This window comes from Carettochelys insculpta, chromosome 20, assembly GCF_033958435.1.
Source record: "Carettochelys insculpta isolate YL-2023 chromosome 20, ASM3395843v1, whole genome shotgun sequence".
Classification (NCBI taxonomy): Eukaryota; Metazoa; Chordata; order Testudines; family Carettochelyidae; genus Carettochelys; species Carettochelys insculpta.
Window position 1 is genome coordinate 11,071,107 of NC_134156.1, and position 20,510 is coordinate 11,091,616.

The window sequence follows — 20,510 nt, forward strand, 5'->3', positions numbered from 1 at the left end:
TAGTTGGGGTTGATCTTGCTTGAAGCAGGGGGCTGGACTAGATGACCCCTTGAGGTCCCTTCCAGCTCTGTGATTCTATGATTCTATGATTTGACGGGGAAGCAGGAGCAATCCACCTGGAGGTTCTGTGCTCTGGCAACCACCCACTGAGAACATGGCCCAAAAGACTTGCACTTGCATGGATTTCTGGCTGGTGCTCAGAGACGCTTCTCATATCAGGGTCCTCCAGCATGGAGGAGACTCTAAGGAGCCACTAACACAGCCTAGAGGCTGACAAAGGGCTCATATGTACAGAGGTGATAGGATATTCCCCCAAGGCTGTGCCCAAGCTCCAAAGGTGCCTTGCACTCTGCAACATTGCCCCTCCGTCTTCAAACGGTTGCAGATTCCACTGCTCTTGGGTGTGCATGCAGACTTTTTATTTTAATAGAAAACTGAGCTAGTAAACAGACCCTGCTGTCAGATGGTGTTCCAACCAGAAGCCAAATGAGTAGGATGACCATCAATCCCGTTTTTTCCTGGGACTGGCCCTTATTTAAGCTGTCTTACAGGCGTCCCGATTTTTTTAAGACAATGGGCTAATTGTCCCATGGTTTGTGGAGCTCCTTGTCCCTGGCACCCGGTGTCTCAAGGCAACAGCTCCCAGTGTCAGGGAGCTCCTCCGCTGGGTGGCTGCCCCATCCCCTGGCACCACACAGAGGCAGCTCCCACTGCTGGTGAGCTCTGCTACAGGTTGGCCTCTTCATTCTCTGGCACCCCGCTGCTGGGAGGTTGTGGAGCCTCCATCCTCCACTCCCCCTCATCAGGAGACTGCAGAGACCTCATTCCTGGTGCCTCACTGTGGGGCAGCTGCCCCCATCGCTGAGGAGCCCAGACATGGAACAGCAGCCTCCCATCCCCAGAGGCCAGTGTCCCATATTTGCCATAGGGCAATGTGGTCACCCTACAAATGACTGATATTCCCGGGTCCAGTCCTGACGCAGAATGCAATATTGGTCAAGTCACGTCACCTCTCTGTACCACTGGAAGCTATTCAGAATGGGGATTTTCTCTTATGATTGGTCTGTAGAGCACCTGGCATATTCTTCACTGCAGCCTGCAGGCACTGCTGTCACACAAATAATTTTTAAACAATAATGACAGCTCAGGATGGTTTTTACATTGAAAACTACATACCGCTTTCATGATTATTTACATCCTTTGCTGCCCCCAAATGGCAGTGGGTATGAAATCTGGCTCTGCCCCAAAATGCTCACAGTCTAATAAATAATGCAGTGTTTTATATCAGTTCTCATGCTCATTGGGTCTTATAGTAGCCATGTTAGCCTGTAGCTTCACAAAACAAAGCACTCATATAGCATCTTAAAGACTAACAATTTTATTTATTAGTATGAGAGGAGTAACTGTGTTAGTTCGTCTCCACAAAAACAACAAAAAGGCACCTTATAGGCTAGCAGATATTTTGGAGCATAAGCTTTTGTGGGCAAAGGCCTGCCTTGTCAGAGACAATGTAGTGAAGATGCCAGAGGTAAAATTATACAGGCTCATGAAAAGAAGGGAGTCCCAGTCAAGAGGAGGCCAGAGTTGACTAATGAGCTTTCATGGGTGTAGGGAATGTGGCAGAAGGAATGCAGTGCTGCTGAAGGCTGGGAGGAATGAGTCTCCCAGAGGTCATCTGCATGAGAATGCAAAAGGTGTGCATGTGTGATACCTTTTCAGGCAAAGCCTAATGGGTAGCAAGTAAGCCATGAGATTTGGTCTATTGTAAACATGTAGTTGTAAAATCACAATTTAAGCTGACACTTAATGCGGGAGTTGTGAGATCTCACCAATGCTCTGGGTTGTTGTGGGAGACAGGGCTGTCGCCTTAGCTGTGTAAGATATTGATTACACAGGACTCCCTGGTTTAAAGCATTGTGAGAGAGAAGGGGGAGGGGTAGTGGTTGAGCCAGCTTGCTGAGTGCCTTGGCCCTGCCTATGCCTTGGCCATATAGCTATAAGCCTGGCTTGACTAACCCTCCCCACCTGTTGAAAGATAGAGCTGGATACTAGGGTGTTTGTGAAGCCCCACACTAGAGATACCAAGAGCTGAAATCACAGAGTGGCAGCTGAGGCCACGCAGAGCTGAAATCATTGGGTTCTACCTTAGGGCAGTCCCAAGCAGTGGGGTTAGGACCGGTGGACAACAGCAGGACCAGCGGGTGGCTGGTAGGAGTGGCGGCGACCGCTGGGCGGCCAGTAGGAGCGGTGGCGGACGACAGTGACTGGCGGGTGGCCGGTAGGAGCGGCGGTGGACGACAACGACTGGTGACAGCAAGGGGAGGCTACAGACAAGTGGACGGCTAGTATTGCCCTGGTGATGTATCTGTGGGCTTTGAGTTTGGGACTGCACCGCAGAGGGTACACCCTGTAACTGTGTGTGGAAAAGGGCCAAGAGCCCCAGCAAGAGACTGGGTTCTACTGCATATGGGGATGGTATCTGGGTAAAAGGGGTTTTGTCTCTTCTGTGCTGAGATACACTGCATCTGTCGCTGTAACCTTGGGGTAGGTTACGGTCATTAAACAAGCCATTTCTATCTCAGACTCTGTGCTTGCGAGGGGGGGGAGAACCGCCTTACAGGCACCCAGCATGGGGGTGAAATTGTCCCAGGCCACTGGGTGGGGGCTCGAGCCGGTTGGTTGTATCCTTGATAGGAAAACCCCACAAGAGTTGAACCCGGCCCTTCTGGCAGGCATCTGGCGTTAACAGAAGGGTTACATAAGTGGGGGCTCGTCCAGGATGTCTTTTGCTGGGTAGTACCCCTCGCAAGCACACATATATATATAACATTGTAAGAAGCAGTTGTTGTTGCGGGATAAGTTAGAGTTTATACCATGGCTGGCCGTATGCTAGAAGAGTGGTGTGAGGAGTTGGGTATTGACCCTAGAAATTGTCTATTAGTTTTAGGGATACCTGAGGGTATGGAAGATGGCCCGATTGAGGCCCTTCTAACAAAAGCCATTGATTCTCTAATGAGGTGTCGCATACGGGGGCATAGACCTCAAGTAGACGACAAAGCATTTGTGGTGCTATGTGAATTGCCAGTAGCTGTGGACTCTTTGCAGATCCCAAGTGAGATAAAGATTCCCACTGGCACTTTGAAAGTTGTGATCGCCAAGGCCTTTGCAACAGGCCCCGCTTCACATGCTGTATTTGAGGAGAAGATGACAGCCTTTTTGGCACAGGAAGGAAAGACTATGGCTGACGTGTCAAGTCTACTGAGTGCTGAACCATCAGTCCCTGGCCCTTCTATGGATGTATGGGCCAAAGCTTTGGGACAAGCATTGGAGAAGGTCCTGCAACCTCATCATGAATCTAGTTCATACCGTAAGTTACACTTATTTTCGGGTGGTGCAGTCCCAATACCCGGGGAAGAAGCGTTTGAACCCTGGTTAGAACATACCACTGAAATGCTCCGAGAGTGGGCAGTACCTGAAGCTGAGAAGAGAAGGCGACTGATAGAGAGTCTCCGGGGTCCCGCGCTGGATGTCATTCGCACGTTGAATCTGGGTAATCCGGAGGCTAGTGCAAATGACTGCTTAGAAGCTCTCAATCATGCCTTTGGGAGGACTGAAGATTCAGAGGAAGTTTATTGCAAATTCTTGAGCACCAGACAACAGAGAGGCCAAAAGTTATCAACCTATGTCCAGAGGTTGGAGAAACTACTGCAGAGAGTTGTCTTGCATGGAGCCATCACAGCGGAGCAAATGGATCGAACTCGAGTGTCCCAAATTGTGAGGGGAGCGTAATACCAGCACCCGATCCTATTCCACCTTCGGTTAAGGGAACGACTGGCGGCCCCACCCAGCTATTCGCAATTGATTAAAGAGATCCGAGAAGAGGAAGAAAGGCAGGCCACCAGTGAGAACGGGGGCACTCAACCATCCAAACATGGCAGCATGCCCCCCTCGCAACTCCCCGAAACATTGATGGTGAACAGTGGAGAGGAGCTTGCCCAAAGAGTGCAAGACCTGATGGTGCAGGTGGACGAACTGAGGGGTGCTGTAGGTTCAGCCCGGGCACCAGGGAGTGGTGAACAGCTAGCAGCAGCGGTCCATAAGACTGGGCTCAGGACAGCTACTTCTGCAGGCCGGCCAAGTATAGGATCCTTTTTCTGCTACAAATGTGGTCAGGAAGGACACACTGCAGCAAGATGTCAAAATAAGGAAAATCCAACACTGGTGTAGCAAAAGCTGAGGGCCACCTGGGAAAAGTCGGGAAACGGCTACAGGGTCTGGGAAAGGAGCCGCCCACACCCTCGGGAAGCGAGGGCTCCCCTAGAAGAGACAGACCCACGGCTTTCCCACGAGGACTAATAGGACCTAGAGCAGAAGTCAATGTGAAAATAGAAGGGGTGGAATGTACAGCCGTCCTTGATACAGGGTCTCAAGTGACGATCATATTCCAGTCATTCTATCAACAAAGGCTTGGGCACCTGCCTATCCAGCCATTGACAGGTCTCGGCCTGTGTGGACTTAGCCTGAATGAATACCCCTATGCGGGGTATATCATCGTGCACCTAGAGTTCCCAGAAGATGTGGCGGGGGTAAGAGAGGAGGTGGACACAGTTGCCTTAATATGCCCTGACCCCAAGGGGATCTCTGACGTGTCGGTGCTCATAGGGACCAACTCCAGTCTCTTTAAAGTACTGGCAGACTATTGCAGACAACGGGCCGGGGACCAATGCCTGAGCACCCTGATGATTCATGCACTTTGTGCTGAAGCCTACAAAAAATCTGAGGATTCTAAACAGGAGTTGCCTGAACTACCAATGGGTACCCTGAGGTATGTGGGCACAACTCCCATAGTAGTGCCTGCAAGGACAGAGCAAGAGGTGCTCACTAGGAGTACCTGGCTAAAGAGCAGCGGAGGGACTCTAGCTATGGTAGAGCTGATGGAGGCCTTCCTGAAGGAGTGCTGGTTCCCAGTGGAGTTATAGCCTTACCCGCTGAAGCCCAGGAAGAGGTGACTATACTAATTGCTAATGAGACGAGTCATGATATTGTTGTAAAGCGAGGGCAAAAGATAGCAGACCTTTTTGAGCCCGATGCAGTGGTAAAGCCCCAGTGTGGTACTCCGGCCCCAACGATAGATCCAGAAAAATTCAACTTTGGAGATTCACCACTGTCTGAGGAATGGAAGATGCGGTTAAGGGAAAAGCTTTGCAAGAGAACAAAGGTATTCTCACTGCATGAGTGGGATGTGGGATGTGCAAAAGGGGTTGAACATAACATCAGGCTGCATGATTCTTGACCCTTCTGGGAGAGATCTAGGAAGATCGCCCTTTCTGAGATGGAAGATGTGCGACAGCATCTTCAAGAGCTGGCAGAGAATGGCATCATTACAGAGTCCCACAGCCCATATGCTTCACCCATTGTTGTGGTCCGTAAAAAGAATGGAAAAATCTGGATGTGTATTGATTACCACACCCTAAACAGCCGTACGGTGACTGACCAGTACACTATGCCTCAGATCCAAGATGCCTTAGACTGCCTGCTAGGAAGCCAGTGGTTCTCAGTTTTAGACCTTCGAAGTGAATACTATCAGATTCCTTTGGGGGCAGAAGATAAAGAGAAGACAGCCTTCATCTGCCCATTAGGGTTCTACCAGTTCAAACGCATGCCGCAAGGGATTTCCGGGGCACCAGCCACATTCCAGCGTCTTATGGAGAAAGTTGTAGGAGACATGAACCTACTGCAAGTCTTGGTTTAGTTGGATGACCTGATCGTATTCGGAAGAACATTGGAGGAGCATGAAGAAAAACTTCTTAAGGTCCTCGACCGGTTGGAGGCCTATGGGTTGAAACTTTCTATTGACAAATGCCAGTTTTGTAGAACATCGGTGAAGTATGTGGGTCACATTGTGTCCCAGGAAGGTGTGAGTACTGATCCAGACAAAATAGAGGCACTGGTCACATGGCCACGTCCCAACAATTACCGAGAGCTTAAACTTTTCTTGGATTTAGTGGATATTACCATAGATTTGTGGAACATTATGCGTCCATTATCAAGCCTTTGAATGATCTCACTCGTGGATACCTGCTCAACAAGAGCAAGGCTAAGACCAAGGGTAAGGGGGGGCCCTCAAGACTGCCAGGGCAAAAGTGCCGTGGCCCTCTAGAGCCTTTTGGATCACAATGGGATGAGAGGTGTGAGAAAGCTTTCCGAGAGATCATTAACTGCCTAACTCATGCTCCAGTCCTTGTGTTTGCTGACCCAAACAAACCCTTTATCTTGCATACGGATGCCAGTTTGGAAGGGTTAGGGGCGGTGTCATACCAAGACATGGACGGCAAACATAGGCCTGTGGCCTTCGCTAGCCGAGGATTGTCTGACAGTGAGACCCGTTACCCGATCCACAAGCTGGAGTTCTTGGCCTTGAAGTGGGCCATCGCTGAGAAGTTTCGTGACTACCTATATGGTGCTAAGTTCCAAGTATGGACAGACAACAATCCATTGACATATGTATTGACAAGTGCTAAGCTGGACGCCACTGGGCAGAGATGGGTGGCTGCCTTGGCCAGCTACGAGTTCAGCCTACAGTACCGATCGGGCAGAAGCAACATTGACGCCGATGCATTGTCACGACGCCCACAGCCACCAGAGATTGCTGAGATTCCTCTAGATGGAGAAAGAGCCATTTGCAATGGAAGTTATCACAAGTCCCAGGCCCATGAGAGTTGCATTGCTGAAACTCTAGGTTTACCACCCGAGAGTGTGCCGTCGGCCTCTGTGAACTATATTGCGTTGGATCAATCGCCATTGCCTAGGCTCAATGTGGCGGACTGGCAAAAAGCCCAGTTGCAAGATGCCGACATCCGTGACACCCTACTCGCAAAAAGAGAGGGGCAAGACCCTCGAACCATTGTTCCCTCCACTCCGGGAAGTAAAATACTACTAAGGGAGTGGAACAAACTGAGACTGATACAAGGCGTGCTGCACCGGGTCACCGTAGATCCATTGCAAAATCGACGAACACAACTGGTACTACCGACCGAGTACAGGGTTCTGGCCATGAGGGCTCTGCATGATGATTTCGGACATTTGGGTATGGAAAGAACACTTGAGCTTCTCCATAATAGGTTCTATTGGCTCCGGATGGCTGAGGATGTACGCAGGAAATGTGAGACGTGTGCTTGATGTGTTCAACGCAAAACTCTGCCCACTAGAGCAGCCTATCTGCAGAGCATCACGACCAGCAAACCCTTGGAACTGGTATGCATTGACTTCTTGTCTCTGGAACTGGATAGGAAGAATATTGGAAACATCTTAGTGGTAACTGATCACTTTACCCGATACGCTCAGGCCTACCCCACACGGGACCAGAGAGCCACCACTGTGGCACGGGTATTGTGGGAAAAGTACTTCTCAGTGTTTGGACTCCCAACTCGGATACACTCTGACCAAGGGCGAGACTTTGAAAGTCAACTCTTAAAGGAGGTGCTAAGAGTGTCAGGAATAAAGAAGTCCAGGACAACCCCTTATCACCCGCAAGGGGACCCTCAGCCAGAACAGTTTAACCGAACCTTATTGGATATGCTGGGGACATTGCGCCCGGAGCAGAAAGCGGCCTGGAGTCAACATGTTGCTTTTTTGGTGCATGCCTACAATGCCACAAAGAATGATGCTACGGGAACGACCCCGTATTTGCTAATGTTTGGACGAGAGCCCAGACTACCAATAGACTTATGTTTCGGGGTGTCAGGAGATGGGGAAGGCTATGAGACACATCTGCAGTATGTTTCCTGACTAAAGGAAAAGCTGCGGGATGCCTACCGTTTGGCTATGGCAGCTGCCCGCAGGAACACAGATCGTAACAAACACCGGTATGATGCAAGAGTGCGCCCTCAGGAGCTCCAACCTGGGGACCGAGTTCTCCTGCAGAATCTAGGGGTTGCTGGTAAACACAAGATTGCCGATAGATGGAAGGCAACACCCTACCTGGTGGTGGAAAGACTTAAGGACCTACCTGTTTACAAGATTAAACCTGAGAGTGGATCAGGGCCAATGAAGACCGTACATAGGAATCTCCTACTGCCTGTGGGAGAGTTGGTTGGTGCATCTGCAGAGATGGACTATGACACACGACCAGGTGCAAGGTCACATCCATTACCCAACACAGGCAGTGGGTGCAGTGATGATGATCTTCCCTTATACAGCACCTTCGAGAGTGATTCTGAAGAGGATGAGATTCCCATGGAACACCCTAGAGTAGGAACCAGATCCCAGAGTCTATTGCAGGAACCTGGGGAAAGGGCAACACCTTTGGCACTGAATCCCAGAGCAGAAGGGTTTAGGCCCCAGCCTGGGGACCCTTCTTCCACAACAAGACTAGTCTGGGATGATGAACCTGCCCCAACTGCCAACAGTTTGGAGGAGAACCAGGCATGTGCAGATACACCCCCATTAGCTGACGGAGACGTTTTTGTCCAGGATATCCCAGTCTGTGAGCGAGAGACACAAGGACCAACGCGGGTGGAGGGGGGAGTCCCCGGGTGGATACCCCTTGCCCCTGCTGCCAGAGGAGGACCCTGCCCCTGTTATCCCCATCCTCAATAGGCGAGATAGAGCCATAAAGCCCATAAACAGACTAACTTATGAGGCACCTGGAGTAGTTGGGGAGGATGTAATACATCTGGCACACAGACTTGTAGAAGCCATAGTGAGCTTTCTCAGGCCATTAGAGGGGAATTCATGTGGATGTTACAATCGAAACAGTGTTTTGCCGGGACGTCAAATTCTCAGCTGGGGGGAGGATGTAGGGAATGTGGCAGAAGGAATGCAGTGCTGCTGAAGGCTGGGAGGAATGAGTCTCCCAGAGGTCATCTGCATGAGAATGCAAAAGGTGTGCATGTGTGATACCTTTTCAGGCAAAGCCTAATGGGTAGCAAGTAAGCCATGAGATTTGGTCTATTGTAAACATGTAGTTGTAAAATCACAATTTAAGCTGACACTTAATGCGGGAGTTGTGAGATCTCACCAATGCTCTGGGTTGTTGTGGGGGGACAGGGCAGTCGCCTTAGCTGTGTAAGACATTGATTACACAGGACTCCCTGGTTTAAAGCATTGTGAGAGAGAAGGAGGAGGGGTACTGGTTGAGCCAGCTTGCTGAGTGCCTTGGCCATATAGCTATAAGCCTGGCTTGACTAACCTTCCCCACCTGTTGAAAGATAGAGCTGGATACTAGGGTGTTTGTGAAACCCCACACTAGAGATACTAGAGCTGAAATCACAGAGTGGCAGCTGAGGCCACACAGAGCTGAAATCACTGGGTTCTGCCTTAGGGCAGTCCCAAGCAGTGGGGTTAGGACCGGTGGACAACAGCAGGACCAGCGGGTGGCTGGTAGGAGTAGCGGCGGACGACAGCGACCAGTGGGCGGCTGGTAGGAGCGGCGGCGGACAACAGCGGCCAGTAGGAGCGGCGGCGGATGACGGTGACTGGTGACAGCAAGGGGAGGCTACAGACAAGTGGACAGCTAGTATTGCCCTGGTGATGTATCTGTGGGCTTTGAGTTTGGGACTGCACCGCAGAGGGTACACCCTGTAACTGTGTGTGGAAAAGGGCCAAGAGCCCCAGCAAGAGACTGGGTTCTACTGCATATGGGGATGGTATCTGGGTAAAAGGGGTTTTGTCTCTTCTGTGCTGAGATATACTGCATCTGTCGCTGTAACCTTGGGGTAGGTTACGGTCATTAAACAAGCCATTTCTATCTCAGACTCTGTGCTTGCGAGGCAGGGGGGAGAACCGCCTTACAGGCACCCAGCACGGGGGTGAAATTGTCCCAGGCCACTGGGTGGGGGCTCGAGCCGGTTGGTTGTATCCTTGATAGGAAAACCCCACAAGAGTTGAACCCGGCCCTTCTGGCAGGCATCTGGTGTTAACAGAAGGGTTACATGGGTAAGACCAATTTCTTCAGATTCTGGAGTAGAAGTGACCAATTAGGGAAATATAAAGCTGGGGGAGGGGGGCGGTGGAGGAGAGAAAGAAGGAGGAGAAGAGAAAGAAAGAAAGAAAATTCCACAGGTATTTGAACAATTTACATCCCACCATCAATCTCAGCCTTGACCATTCCATGTGAGAGATCCATTTCCTGGACACCATAGTATAAATCACCCATGGTCAAATTAATATCACTCTATACCAGAATCCCACTGACTGCTACTCTTACCTCCATGCCTCCAGTTTCCATCCAGGACACATCACAAGATCCATTGTTTACAGCCAAGCCGTAGGATACAACCTTATCTGCTCCAATCCTGCTGACAGAGACAAAAAACTACGAGATCTCTGTCATGCATTTGTAAAACTTAATTGCCCACTAGGAGAAGTAAAGGAACAGATTGACAGGGCCAGACGAATAACCGAAAGCCAGATACTTCAAGATGGGCCGAAGAAGATAAACAGAACACCACGAGTCATCACTTATAGTCCTCAACTTAAACTCCTCCAGCACATTATTGACAGTCTACAACCTATACTGGAACATAATCCCTCACTCTCACAGGCCCTAGGTGACAGACCTGTTCTTTCCTACAGACAGCCACTCCACCTCAAGAAAATACTCACTGGCAGTTACACACTATACCACAGAAACACTAAAGCAGAACCTATACTTGCAACAAACCCTGTTGCCAGCACTGCCCATGCAGGTATGCTAGAAATACCATCTCTGGACCTAACCACATCAGCCACACCATCAGGGGCTGATATACCTGCACATCCTCTAATGTGATATATGCCATCATGTGCCAGCAACGCCCCTCTGCCATGTACCTTGGACAAACTGGATAGTCCCTATGTCAAAGGATGAGTGGACACAAATCAGACCTCAGGAATCTGAATGCACATAAACCGGTAGGGGAACACTTTAATCTCCCAGGACACACTATAGTGAACCTTAGGGTAACTGCATTATTACAAAGAGATTTTAACAACAGATTACAAAGGGAGGCATCTGAATTTGAATTCATTTGCAAGTTTGATGCATTTAACCTTGGGCTCAACAAGGATCTCACTTAGCTTACGTGTTACAAGGACAATTTCCCCACCTTTGATATTTGCAGAAATAGCAGCCATCCCACTTAATTTACTCTTCCCACAGGTCCTCTTAATGATAGCTGACTCCACCCTCTCCTCTTCACCTTTTTTTCTTTTCTACCCCTTTTTTCTTTCTTTCTCTCACTCCACTCCCTGCTTTATATTTCCCTGATTGCTCACATCTACTTCAGAACGCTCGAATCTGAAGTGGGTCTTACCCACAAAAGCTCATTACCTAATAAATAAAAAATTGTTAGTGTTTAAGGTGCTACAGGAATGCTTGATTCATTGGGTCTTGGTCACATTGGTCTGCACTCACATAGATAGCCCACAAAAGGTCATGGAACTATGTGGTTAAGTCACAGCTCACCAGCACAAGCAAGAGCAGAAGAGCAGACTTTGACTCCCTGAGAGAACGGATGAGCAGGATCCCTTGGGAAACGAAGATGAAGAGGAAAAGAGTTGAAGAGAACTGGCAGTATTTTAAAGAAGTCTTACTGAAGGCACAGGAACAAACAATCCCGCTGCACAGTAAGAAATGCAAACATGGTAGGCAACCAGCTTGGCTTAACAGGGAAATCCTTAGTCAGCTTAAATTCAAAAAGGATGCATAGAAGAAATGGAAACATGGAATGTTGACTAAGGAGGAGTATAAACATACGGCTGGAGAATGCCGGGCAGTAATCAGGAAAGCAAAAGCACAATTGCAACTGCAGCTGGCAAGGGATGTGAAGAGTAACAAGAAGGGTTTCTATAGGCATGTGAACAATAAACAGGTTATCAGAGAAGGTGTGGGGCCATTACTGGATGAGGGAGGCAACCTAGTGACAGATGATGCAGGAAAAGCTGACATACTCAATGCTTTTTTTGCCTCAGTCTTCACAGACAAAGTCAACTTCCCCATGATGGTCCTAGACGATGCAGTATGGGAAGGTGGAGGGCAGCCATCTGTGGGGAAGGAACAAGTTCTGAGCTATCTAGAAAAACTAGATGTGCACAAGCCCATGGGTCTGGATTTAATGCACCCCAGGGTACTGAGGGAATTGGCAGAGGTCATTGCTGAACCTTTGGCCATTATCCTTGAAGACTCTTGGAGATCAGGGGAGATACCGGATGACTGGAAGAAGGCAAATGTAGTGCCCATCTTTAAAAAAGGAAAGAAGGACAATCCAGAGAACTATAGACCCATGAGCCATACCTCAATCCCTGGGAAAATAATGGAGGAAATCCTCAAAGAATCCGTTTTGGAGCACTTGGAAGAGGGGAAAGTGATCAAAAGTAGCCAACATGGATTCACCAGGGGCAAGTCCTGACTGACCAATCTGATTAGCTTCTATGACGAGGTAACAAGCTCTGTGGACATGGGGAAGTCAGTGGATGTGATATACCTTGACTTCAGCAAGGCTTTTGTTATGGTCCCACAACATTCTTGTGCATAAGTTAAGGAAATATGGATTGGCTCCTTGGACTATAAGATGGATAGAAAGCTGGCTTGATGGTCGGGCCCAACGGGTAGTGGTCAATGGCTCAATATCTGGATGGTGGTCTGTTTCAAGTGGAGTGCTCGGCTCTGGGGCCGGTGTTATTCAACATCTTTATTAATGACCTGGATGAGGGAATGGACTGCACCCTCAGCAAGTTTGTGGATGACACAAAACTAGGGGGAGAGGTAGATTCATTGGAGGGTAGAGAGAGAGAATCCAGAGGGACCTGGATGAATTAGAGGACTGGGGCAAAAGAAATCTGATGTGGTTCAATAAGGAGACGTGTAGAGTCCTGCACCTGGGGCAGAAGAATCCCAAGCATTGTTACAGGCTGGGGACGACTGGCTCAGCAGCAATATGATGAAAAAGGGACCTAGGGGTTATGGTGGATGAAAAGCTGGATATGAGTAAACAGTGTGCCCTTGTAGCCAAGAAGGCTAACAGCATACTAGGGTGCATTAGGAGGAGCATTTCGAGCAGATCTAGAGAAGTAGTTATTCCTCTTTATTCAGCACTGGTGAGGCCACATCTGGAATATCGTGTCCAGTTTTGGGCCCCCCAATATAAAAAGGATGTGGATTTGCTGGAGCAGGTTCAGCGAAGGGCAACAAAAATGATTAAGGGTCTGGAGCACAAGACCTATAGGCTGAGGGATTTGGGCTTGTTTAGTTTACAGAAGAGAAGACTTAGAGGTGATTTAATAGCAGCCGTCAACTTCCTGAAGGGGAGCTCTAAAAAGGAGAGTGAGAAACTGTTCCCAGTGGTGTCAGATGGCAGAACAAGGAGTAATGGTCTGAAGTTGAAGAGGGAGAGGTGTAGATTAGATATTAAGAAAAACTACTTCGCCAGGAGGGTGGTGAAGCATTGGAATGCGTTGCCTAGAGATGTGGTGGAGTCTCCATCCCTCGAGGTTTTTAAGTCCCAGCTAGACAAGATCCTGGCTGGGATGACTTAGTGGGGGTTGATCCTGCTTGAAGCAGGGGGCTGGATAAGATGACCTCCTGAGGTCCCTTCCAGCCTTGTGATTCTGTGATTCTGTTGCACAATCTAGCCTGCATAATTACAGTGCTTAGACTTTGTGATGGGGTGGGGTGGTGCTAGGCCTTTCTGAAAGTTTTCCTGGCCTTCCTTTAAGGGAGGGGAGCACAGGTGACTTTTTGCATACTGGTCTCAGATGAGTTGAAAGTATCCACCAAAATAGTATGTACATCCAAAGGAAATCAGCAAATTGAAAGCACACATATTTGCCCAGCTCATTGTTTCCCAAATGGTGTTCCCTGGAGTTCTGCAAAGTGAAAACAAGGGTTCCACGAGAAAATGGTCAGAATTTGGCATCCTGCAGCTCTAAGGAGTCATTTGCAGCTCCAGACATTGCTGCAGCCATCTCGTCTTCAGCTCTTGCCTTGCTGCCGCTGAAACAGTAGAACTAAATTTAATTGGTTTAATGTCCAGCAGGGTAGCGGGAGGGATCCGACCATTAAACCAACTGAATTTAGTTCCATTATTTGAGTGGCAGCAGGGCAGGGAGCTGCAGAGAGCCCCTCACTTGCACAGTAGCCAGCGTGCATGCAGTGCGGGTGGGGCAAAGGGAGCCAATTACTATCCAGAAGTGGAGCCACATGGGTCCTGCGGTTCCTGCATTGTCCTTGCTTTTCTTTGGCTGTGACTGGCCTCTCACATTGCCATAGTTCAGCCAATGAAATCAGGCCCTTGGGACTAGAGTCAGAGGAGCAACGGTGGCTAAGGTAGGCTCATCCGCCATGTTGGGTGAGGTAATAGGAGACGCTAACTCGGGCGGAGTTTGTTCAGGCAGGGTTAGGTTGGAGGCCCGTTTGGGTGGAAGGGGTAGTCCCAGGGGCTGGTTTGGGGCTGAGGGGGAGTTAATTCTAGGGATGTGGGAGGTGAGTTTGGGGCTGAGAGGGGTTTGGCCATATATAAGACTATTATTAGGGGTTCCGGAAAATTCTTTCAAGTTTAAAAGGGTTCTGTGGCCAAATAAAACTGGGAAACTCTGGCCCAGCTCTAAGCTGGCAGTTAATTTTTGTGTATCAAGATTTGTATTTATTGATTCCCACTCCATTGCCCCATCCCGTTCTCAGTACCAATTTTCTTTGCAAGTAAAAAATGAACTCTGAGTCACAGCTAGTTATTTCCACTTGTCAAGACAAAGGTTAATTAAATCTCAGTAACAACAACTAAAATCTCACACTGTGTCTATCTAGGCATTATATGACATGTTGCACCGTGCTACCTAAGCCTAAATAAAGGCTGCAGTTTAAATATGACAAAGGCCAGGAAATTCACAATTAAACTGGCTGTCATTCTGCCCTTCACCTCCATACTGTGGCCTTGTAGGAGGAAATAAAAGGCACTCACAATTTGTACAAGTGAGAGCCAAGATTCAGTCCAACACACCCAACAGGTTCTGCAAGATTGCTGTATTTAAATAACGCTTCCCACCCACCAAATGTCTACTTTCTTGGGTAAACTGTTACTTGGATATTTGGTTTCGCTGAAGGGGTACAGGACATAGCAGATTTACATGCACTTTATACCTACGTCTTTTATATCTACCTAAAGAAATATTTATATTATGGGGGCAGAGAGAATTTTACTTATTTTCTGCAAAAGGGTTCTGCTTAGAACATGAAATGAAAGGATAGGGACTGTCAGGCATAGCCATGTAAAGCTTTTTGCAGCATAAAGATTTAGAAATCAATAAGTGTTGTGTAAAGTAACTTGACTACAATGCCAAATTAGCTTCATTTGGAGCAAAGAACAAAATCCTCATTGAAGTTGTGGTGGATGGTAGGGCTATTGCCCTCTTCTAGACATCCCAGCCATTCAGTTAACTAAACTGCCTGAAATTCAGAGACAGTGGGTCCCTGAAAATCTCCAGGAAGTGTTGGCAGGCAGCCAGCTGAGCCAATGGGAAGGGAGAGTGAGATCTGAATTGGAAGCAGTAATCAGCCTGGAAGTCTTTTGTGGGGTCAGAGGAAAGATCCCGAAGTGAAATGTGCCAGGAACCAGGCATGGAATTTTTCAGTAATATACATACCTAGGAAGTGCCGAATCGTGGAACAACAGAAAAGGGATGTTTAGTGAGACATGCTCAGATTATTTTTTAAATTTTGAGTTTGCTGTTTCGGACTTCTCTGGCTGATATATGAACTCCCCAGCCACCATATGCTGTACCTTTAAACTGAATCCCAGGGAAGCAGTTCTCTGTTTTAATCTACCTTTTTTTTCAGTTGTTCTGTAACACCTAGCAACTAGATATACTTACCAAGTATGTCGCCTTTGTTTTGTCAATAAAATTGCTTTTTTAAAGACTATAATTAGATTCCTGTGTCCTAAAAGGCAGGATGTTCTGTGTGCACGTGCCTGTGAGCTATTAAGAAATTGCAGTTTCTTTTCAAGTTCTCTCCTGAGATGGTTAAGAGTTTGGGGGTACTTCACAGGAAGACATTCTAAATGTGTCTTTCTGGTTTCTCAAGCTGTTTTTTCAATTCAGGCGGTGGCAGTGAATCACCTAGGGTCAGGGAATCTGTGAGCTTTTTAAGAAGCCTTCAGTGGCAGGGTACTTAAAAGTACTTGTAGAGCCCCATCTTCTGCACTCAAAATGCCAGAGTGGGGATCAGCCTTGATAGAAGTCAATAGTAGTAACCAGACCCTGCAACTACATATTCGTAATCAGCCGTGATGCAGCTGGTGCATTAATTTGCTTACTTCTTTATTTATTGAAGAAAAGTCAAGCCAATATTCATAATGGCTGAGTCTACACTTACTAGATCTTCACGAAGAACGCCGGCTTCTTCCAGGTTTAAATCGGGATGTGAACTTTCTGAGTCACTATAGAGGCTCGTCTGCATACTTAACTCAATCTAATTCTTGATCTTCCCCCCCACCCCTCCACTCTCTGATTTGCTCACCTTGATTATCTTTTTCTGATTTGTGCTCCTTGCTTACTGTTTTTGGTTCTCTGTGTCTTAAATATTGAGTCTGTTCTCATCTGGATATGGTCTGAAGAAGTGGGTCTGTCCCACGAAAGCTCACCTAATAAACTATTTTGCTAGTCTTTAAAGTGCTACTTGACTGCTTTTTGTTTTGACGGCTTCTTCCAGAAGATCTGCGGAGCATCCACACGTGCAAGGTACTCTTCTGGAAGGAATCTGGAAGATCTCACCGCTTCTTCTGGATTCCTAATGCCGGTTCCATAAGAGGAATAGCGCCTTCTTCCAAAAGACTCTTCCGAAAGAGTGCATGTGTGGATTCTCGTGGACCGCTTCTTCCAGAAGAAGCAGTCCGCCATGGCAGCTCCCTGCTGGAGCCCGGAGACAGTCTAGCAAGCCCCTGGGGGCTCTGTGTTGCCTGGCTCCAGCAGCAGTTAAAACTGCAATGACCCAGAAACCCTGCAGCAGGAAATAAGGGCAGTAGAGGCAGGCAGCACGCTCAGAGCTGCTGCACCCAGAGCCCTGCCACCCCTGCAATGACACTGGGCAACCGGATGGCCAGCAGCCAGCCCCCCTAGGGCACTCGCGGGGACTCCAATGAGGGCAGCTCAGAAATGGAGCAGCCGAGGAAGAGGAGAGCCCTGGCCTGGACAGAGCCAGAGCTACATTACCTCCTTGTGCTCTGGGCTATGCCTACACATGAATGCTACATCGCAATAGCTTATTTCGATGAATAATGTCTACACGTCCTCCAGGGCTGGTGCCGTCGATGTTCAACGTCGACGTTGGGCAGCACCACATCGAAGTAGGTGCTGTAGGGGAACGTCTACACGCCAAAGTAGCACACATCGAAATAAGGGTGCCAGGAACAGCTGCAGACAGGGTCACAGGGCGGGCTAGCGCTTCCGGGGCAACAGCAAGCCGCTCCCTTAAAGGGCCCCTCCCAGACACACGCAGCCTGCACAGCACGCGGTCTGCAGAGCCATAGGCACGCACACCTCAGGCGATGCAGTCATGGACCCCCAGCAGCAGCAGCAGCAGCAGCAGCAGCAGCAGCAGCAGCAGCAGCCAGAGGTCCACCCAGCCACCCCTGCAGGAGCAGTGCTCGCCCTGCTCCATGCCATGGAGGAGGCAGCTGATCACATCCTAGCCACAGAGGAGGAGCTGCCCGCAGGGGAGGAGGAAGCAACCCCAAACCCTGCAGCCCCCCGCCACCCCCCCGCCGCACACGCTGCCGGCTGTGGAGCTACCCCACGAGCACCGACTGGTGGGAGCGGCTGGTGATCGGAGAGTGGGACGACGACCGCTGGCTCCAGAACTTTCGCATGAGCCGGCAGACATTTCTGGAGCCATGCCAGTGGCTCACCCCCACACTGAGGCACCAGGACACCGCCATGAGGCGTGCCCTCAGTGTGGAGAAACGGGTCGGCATCGCTGTCTGGAAGCTGGCCGCTCCAGACAGCTACTGATCCGTGGGCCAGCAGTTTGGGGTTGGCAAGGCCACCATTGGGGCTCTCCGCATGGAGGTAAGAGGACCCACGGGGGGAGGGGGAGGCAGCCCTGGCAGGGGAGGGGATCCCTGGAGAGGAGGGGAGGGGAGCCCTGGCAGGGGAGGGCCACACACACCCTGCACACCCCTCATTGGTGGTCTCCCATGTGCTTCCCCTGCAGGTCGTCCGCGCCATCAACACCCTGCTCCTCCACAGGTTCGTGCGGCTTGGGGACCAGGATGCCGCCATCATGGGGTTTGCCACCCTGGGCTTCCCCAATTGCTTCGGGGCTCTGGATGGGACTCACATCCCCATCCGTGCCCCGGAGCACAGTGGAGGACGCTACTTAAGCAGGAAGGGCTACCACTCAGTGGTCCTCCAGGCCTTGGTGGACAGCCAGGGCCACTTCCTGGACATATATGTTGGCTGGCCTGGCAGCACCCACAACGACCAGGTATTCCGGAATTCGGGCCTGTGCCGCCAGCTGGAGGCGGGGACCTACATCCCTCAGCGGGAGATCCCTGTGGGGGACACCACCATGCCCCTCTGCGTCATCACAGACGCAGCATACCCCCTCCGACCCTGGCTCATGCACCCTTACACGGGCCACCTGTCAGCCATCCAGGAGCGCTTCAACATGCGCCTGAACCACGCGCTCCAGGTGGTGAAGCGCTCATTTGGCCACCTCAAAGGGTGCTGGAGGTGTCTCTTCACCAGCCTTGATGCGGGCCCCACCAACATCCCCCAGATTGTGGGCGCGTGCAGCGCCCTCCACAACCTCGTCGAGAGCAAGGGGGAGGCCTTCTTTCAGGGCTGGGCTGTGGAGACTGGCAGGGCCGATGTGCAGCCACCCTCTGCCCCCAGTCGCCAGGTGGACCCCGAAGGGACCCGGGTCCGGGAGGCCCTGTGGACCCAGTTCGATGAGGCCGCAGGGTGAACGCTGGCAGGCCCCCCCACTGCACCCCCCCATCCTCCACAACACTCCCTGCCCCTACGTCCACACCACAGAGCACCCAAGAGCACCCCCCCACCACTTTTCTTGTAAATAAAAACAGACATTTGTTCATCAAACCAGAATATATGTTGAACTCTTATTATTATCATCATAACTAACTATTTACAGGCAAAATAAATATTTTATATATATATATATGTATTATACATAAGATAAGATGACAGAAGAAAAAGGGGAAGACAAGGAAGGGGAGAACTATTTACATGGGGGGGCAGGTATCAGCATAACAACACAACAGGGGTCTAATACAAACTATTTACAAAAGATGATACATGAGGGGGATATATACAAAGGGGGAAGGGGGGCCACGTCCTGGGTCCCACACCCCCTAATGTCCAGCGCTGGGGGTAGGCGGCCGCGACCTGCGCCTCGGCCTCAGCCCTGGCCGGGGCTGGCTGGGGGCCGGGCGGACCAGGAGATAAGGCCGGCGGGTGTCAGCTGGCCCCAGGTCCCCCTCGGCAGAGGGGCCCTCGGTGGTGGATGGCGGTGCGACGGCGGGTGGAGCAGCGGGTGGAGCAGGCAGGGCGGGCAAAGCAGCGGCCGGTACGGCATGGGGGGGCCAGGTAGTCCGCAACATGTTCGAACGTGTGCATAAAGGCCCCCCATCCCTCCTGGCGCCAGGCCAGCACCCGCTCCTGAAGTTCAAGGCGCCGCTCCTCCACCTGCAGGCGCTGCTCAGAGACCTCCAGCTGCTGACGGAGGATCACCAGCAGCTGGGGGTCCGTCGCCATCCATGGGTGGTGCTGGCTCCGCCGTCGTCCCCGCCCTGGGGCCGGTCAGTGCTCCGCCGAGGGGCTGGCCTGGACTGATGGCCTCGGTGTGCTCTCCGGGACCACTGACACCTCGCCGGCGCTCTCTGGTTCTTCCGATGGTGCAGCTGCAGAACACAGGGGGGGAAGAAGAGTGGAGACAGCCATTAGCGTGGGCCCCGAGCCATGGCCCTTGTCCCCCCACCCCTCTGCTGTTGGTTCCCCATCCCCGTCCCCAGGAGATGCTGCTGCTGCTGATGGGTGTCCCACCCCCTCCCCCCGGGGGACCCTAGGTTCCACTCCCCCCATCGCCAGGGATGGGGCATGGCACTGTCGAGCTGTGGGGGGCAGGGGCTGATGCACTCCTGTGAGGGACATGCCACTGCTGTCCTTGGGGCCATGGTCGTCTGGGCATGTGGAGGGCCCTGGTCATGTCTAATACCCCCGCCCCTCAACCCCGGGGGTGTGCACCGGGCGGGGGGGCGGTACATACCTGATGGTCTGCTCCCATGGTCGGGGGACACCTGGTGGGTGGACGCCCTGCTGGAGTTCCGTGATGACAGCGCGATCTGGAGCCCCCCGTCGCTGGAGGAGGACTCCTCCTCCTCCTCCGGTGCCCCAGGGGTGGGATCCTAGGGGGGCCCCTGCGGTGCGGGGCTTACCTCTGGGGCAGACTCCGCATCCAGGGCCTGCTGGGGCTCATCGGCCAAGGTGTCAAGAGTGGCTGGAGGGGAAGAGGTGTG